Genomic DNA, 6,000 nt, shown 5'->3' on the forward strand with positions numbered 1-6,000 from the left:
AGCACACCCCTTCATGGCAACAACGCTCTCCAACAGCAGCAACCTCACCCAGCAGGCTAAAAGCTGCTCAAGAAAACAGAGAGCCCAAGGCATTGATCCAGTTTCCAAACTCCTCAGAGCCCAGTCAGACTGAGCGTCCCTGAACACCCCTAATCTGCAGCACGCGAGGGACCTACATGACATTAGGAAGATGGTTTCGATGTTGTAGAAGAATGCACTATATCATCATCTTCTTCTGTTGCTTCTGCTTTAGGGGTTGCCACGGCAGATCATCTGCCTCCATGTTACCCTGTCCCTCGCGACCTTATCTGTCAAGCCAACCCTCTTCGTATCATTCTTCACTACATCTATGAATCTTCTTTGTGGTCTTCTTTTCTTGCCGCCTGGCAGCTCAACATTCATCAGCCTTTGTCCCAACATAACCACTATCCCTCTGCACCCATCCAAACCATCCCAGCTTCACCTCTCTAGCTTTCTCTCCAAAACTCTAAACCTCAGCTGTTCTCTAATACACTAATTTCTAATCCTGTCCCTCCCAATCACTGCCAATTAAAATCTTAACATCTTCAGTTCAGCCTCCTGTCTTTTCTCTCCTGTCAGTGCCACAGTTTCGAAATCATACATCAAAGCTGGTCTCGCTACCATCTTATAAGCCTTCCTTTTCACTCTTGCCCGTATCCTTCTGTCGCAAATCAAGTTTTTAAACATCAATGGCAGTTATTCTGGGTTAATATAACTGTAGATATCATCTGGCAATAGGATCACACCAGCCTCAAACGTCCATCTTTGAACCCAACCTTCATTTTGACCTCAACTTTACACCTGCTAAGTTTTGTGACGGCATATGCATTATTGTGAAAATAATTCACTGACAAATGAAGTCCACAGACAGCCATAAAATCATCCGCCAAAGTACTCAAAGGAAGTATTTTTCCTCCTTAATTATGAATGTCTCTATTACCACTCACTGTCCACCGTGCTTAATGCTATACTTATGTGATATTAAAAGAGGGAGAGTTTCTGTTCACCGGGAGGAAACCAGGTGCAGTTTCTTGAGACCACAATGGCTGTAGTGTGTAGTATGGAAACTGAACACTGAAAAGCTTTAATCGCCATGACTAATATAGAACCGGTATTTGTAACATGAGCAGAGACAACCTGCGTATTTGAACGGATGAAGAAAAAAATCCAGAAACCAAACTACCAACTAAATGGTCAAAAAGAAATGTGTCGGCTGAAGAGTTTCCTAAAGTGTATTACAAAAACACTGACGTTTTAATGATCACAAACAAAAATCATGCTACGTAAGCAGAACGTGTGAAGCAAGCTTTGATATCAGGAAGTTTGGCGTGAAATGAAAGTGGGCACAATTTGTCAAATCAGCGAGTGAAATTAGTGACTGAAGTGACATCTTCTGCTCTAATATGTATTTTTGGTTATGGTTATGTATTTTAATTACAAAGAGAAATATTCAGTTCATTTGGATTAGATAATTTTAACATAATGTTATGTCTGTGTCTCAAAATAAAGAAATAAATAAGCACTAATAATAAACATAAACATAGCATTGTGGATTTATTAGTACTACAAGAATTAAATACTTACTGGTTTCATTTGTAAAGTTTATTACTTTGTTCTATTATGTGATCCAAACAGGCACACAATTTATTACCAGTTAAAACACATAATTGTCAATAGTAGGCCGAATTTTTGAGTGTTTATATTTTCTGTGTGTGAATTAAAACTTGCGTCTCATTAAATCTAATGTAGAATCTTTTAATTCCAACAAAATGCCTCTAAAAAGTCTAAATGACTGCATGCTTTGATTCATTCAAACAGGGAATAATGGTTGTGTCTGTCTCATATGCGGCTGAATTCAGGTCCACATGCTGCATATGAAACCATATAATAGATTACAGTGCTCACAGAAAACCTGTGATAGCATTAGCGTTATTGACAGCGGATTGAGGCTTTCAAGCACTGGCTGTCTCGGTGATTCAATTCATTGTGTTGAAGCAGGGAGAAGAGCAGCGTCCAGTCCTGCTTAGATGAAACCCCTCGAGGTGAATTTCCTGATTAAAGCCCCTCACTACCCATCCCCCTCCCCCAAACCCCTGCAGTCGTGTGAGCCTATCTGAACGTTTTTGTGCCTGTGCAAGCGTGCACACCTACATGTGCTGTATGTGGGTTATATGCACATGTCTGCGTGTGTCTGTGGGTAGTGCATGTGACATAACATGTCTGCGTACGCAGTTTTTGGATACATGCCAAAGAATTGCACACGGTGTAGTGTGTGCACATGCGTGTTTGCATAGTGTATGCATGGATTTATAAGGCTAAATTCATGCATATTTGTCTTTATTGTCAACTTATTAGTGTATTTTTACATAAAAAGTGTTGCTTCTACTTTCTGTAAGGCACTAGGGCTTTTTTATGTGTTTGTGTGTTTACATGTCGCTGTACCATATGTGCCTGGGTTTGTGTGTTTTTATGTGCACTGGTTATATAAATGTGTATTTCTGTGTGTTTGCTTGTTGTAGAGGTTATGTCTGAGATGACGGGGCGCCATGTGGAAGCCATTGAGAGCTGGAGCGGCAGTGAACATGGAAGGTAAGGCCAGATGGTAGTGGTTAGTCCTTGGCTGCTCTGGGTAACCTGACCTGCAGGGGAGGACCCCTCTGCCTCACGAGGACCAGCCGCCACATGTGTTGCGTGAGAATAAGTCACCCAAAAACCAGGAAACCGCCTCGCAGCTTCCTGACTGCCTGTTCTCAGCAGTCCGGGGATGTTTTCTTTAACTGAGGATCTAAAACAACAAACTAGAAATGGGATCAGACAGAAACAGTTCAGAGACAGGATCAGGGAGGATCTAGAGGTCTGATGGCAATGTTATTAAGAGTCTGATTCATGTTTTTATCCTGTATACAGTATACCTGCATTAACCCATTATATGAGAGTCATCTTTAACAAAATACATGCAATTGTAAAGAGAACACTACAAAGTAGAACCACACCAAAATGTCTGTCTCGCAGGTTCTGGAAAGAAGTATCGTTTAGATGTATTTGTGCTACTACTGCTACATTTCACTGACAATGCAGTATTAATAATGACTAGCATAATAATATATCATATAGACATATATGATATATTCACATATATGTCACAATACATTTATATGGGTTTTTTGTATGCTTGTTTTTATGTTGTTATTTCTTATTTATTTATTTGTTTGTTTTTTCCCCCACATTTTCAACAAAGGTATTCATATACCGATCAGCCACATTATTACAACCACATGCCCACTGCTGAGTAGGTCTCTCTCGTGCACAGATCCGAGCCACCACAGTGGGACACAGAATCTCTGGTGATGTCCTAGTGGTGTCATTGGCTCACATTGAGTCCTTTGGGTTTATGGGGTCGAGGCATCCATACATTGGGCTTGTTCTTCCACATCCCATGGATCCTTGATTGGATTGGGATCTTGGGAGTCTGGAGGCCAGGTCAAAGCCTAGGGCTGGTCCTTAAGCTATTCCAGGGCAGTTTTTGCAGTGTAGATGGCCATATTGTCCTATTCGTGGGGGGGTGGGGCTACTGGCTGGGAGATCGGGGATCTGCTTGGTCTGCAGTTAGGGTGAGCGTTAAAGGAGCATCCACATGAATGCCAAGACACAGTGATTCCCAGGAGAACTGGGATTTGCAGCAGTTTTCGCTTCACCTGGTTTTGATGTTGTGGCAGTTCAGGACACTGTGCATACTGCATATGCAAAGACCAGTCTTTAAAAATAAGAGTAAGATGAAACTGCACTAAGGTTAATAAAATGAGCACAGAATAAGGAAAAAAAATGGCAGAAAACTTAAATGCAGTGATATAATGGTATGTTTCTGGCATGGCTTTCCCACTCCAACATTTAATTACCCCAATAAATATTCCAACAAATGCATCTTATCATACTTGGCCATATTTTTTAAGTAGAATGAGTCAGTGTTTTCTCTCAATACTCTTCACTTGGTTTTTAAGCTGTCAGTCTTTTTGTGTTACTGCATAAAGAAATTTACAATCATCCAATATATTCAGTCTGAAAAAGCTGTGTGGTACGTACTGAAGACAAATGTTGCTCGCTCTTCTAAAATCAGTGTTATAGTTTCACCCAACTTAGCCTCTAGATGGCACTAAGTCATAAGTGAACCTGAGATGTATGGCAGAATAATTAAAACGTGAGTGATAAGTTTTTGATTTAATTAAATGCCCCTCAAGCCAGTAACTCACAACATAGGGTCGACGTGGATAGAGAATTTATTTTTCAACATCAGGTCCTCTGTCTTTTAAGATCAAGGCAGCTTGAGATGGTACTCAACACCTGCTCAGTGAGAGGTGAGCCACTGCTTGAAAAATCCATGTCAATGAATAAATGATAGGCTGAATGAAGACCTGCTCCAGATATTCTTTCAATGCACACAATAATGAAATCTCTGAATTACTCAACATAAAAGCAGAAGTAATCACACACGCACGTGCACACAAACAAGCACACAGACAGGAACAACAGAAGCTTTGATTTGTGATTACTCTGAAGTTATGTGGGAACATGTTTTCCTGGCCTGTCAGCGATGTCACTTTCGTAGGAATGACAGGCTGACAGGGATGGCTTGCTTTGCACATACTTTCTGTCAAACCTCTACTTCGTATTATACTACTATTTTCTGTCTCTGAATATTTCCTGACAGTATTTGACAAATTGTATCCAACTTTCTTTTCGGAGGGCTACTGTATGTTAGGAAATCTGTATTTACAAGAGCAGAATGATCAGGATTTGGAGGCGATATTTTTGGAGACATATGGGACCGAGGAAAGTAAAACCTGCTGCTAAATCTGTACATACGCTACACGCCATTACTTGTCGTCTTAGTTTTGCTGTGTTTTATGGTTTTCTGTTCACACATGTTGCTGTTATCTGGCTCCTACATACACACCAACCTGCTGCTTTTCTTCTCCTTTTTACAATTCATCTCCGTGGGTGTCATATTAACAAAGCAAGTTTTATATAATCTTGAAACTATTTTCTAAGCTAAAATTTATTCAGTATGCAGTGTTCAGCTTAAGTATACTTACTGCTCATTTTATTAGATAGCCTATACCTTGGTAGTACCAGGGTGGACCCTCCTTTAATTCTTCAAGAACTAACTTTAATATTCATGTCATAGATTCTACAAGGTACTAGAAGTATTATTTTGGGATTTTGGTTCATACTGATATGATCACATCACAACGTTGCTGCAGGTTTTTTTGGCTGCACATCCATGAACTGAATCTCCCGTTCCACCACATCCCAAAGGTTCTCTGTTGGATTGGAGGTTGGACTGGAGATCATTTAAGTACAGCGAACTCACTGTTACATTCAAGAAACCACTTTGGGATTATTTGGGCTTTGTGACATGATGCGTTGTCCTGCTGGTAACTGGCATCAGACGCTCAGTATATTTATGTTGCTGGTCATAAATGGGTGGGCATGTTCAGCGACAACCCTCAGGTAGTCTGTGGCTTCTAAACAATGCTCAGTTGGGCCAAAAAAAACAAAAACAAACTCCCCCAACAGCCAGCACCACTGGTGCTGAATTGGTCTGTGCTTTCATGTTATTTACAGCAAATTCAGACCTTATCATCCAAATGTCACAGCAGCTATCAAGTCTCGTCAGACCTGGCAACATTTTTCCATCTTCTGTTGTGCAATTTTGGTGAGCCTGTCTGACCACTTTTTACTGTCCTAGCTGACAGGAGTGGTACCTGATATGGCGTTCTACTGCTGTAGCCAATCCACTTTAAGGTTTGGCTAGTTGTGCACTCAGAGGTGCTCTTCTGCACACCTTGGTTGTAATGAGTGGCTATTTAAATTACTGTTGCCTTCCTATCAGCTAAAAGCAGTCTAGCCTTTGTTCTCATACCCCGTGTCAACAAGGCATTTCCAACCAGAGAGCTGCTGGCTGGATTTTTTTCTTTCTTT

The sequence above is a fragment of the Astatotilapia calliptera genome, chromosome 2 (assembly GCF_900246225.1).
Source record: "Astatotilapia calliptera chromosome 2, fAstCal1.2, whole genome shotgun sequence".
NCBI classification, from domain to species: Eukaryota; Metazoa; Chordata; class Actinopteri; order Cichliformes; family Cichlidae; genus Astatotilapia; species Astatotilapia calliptera.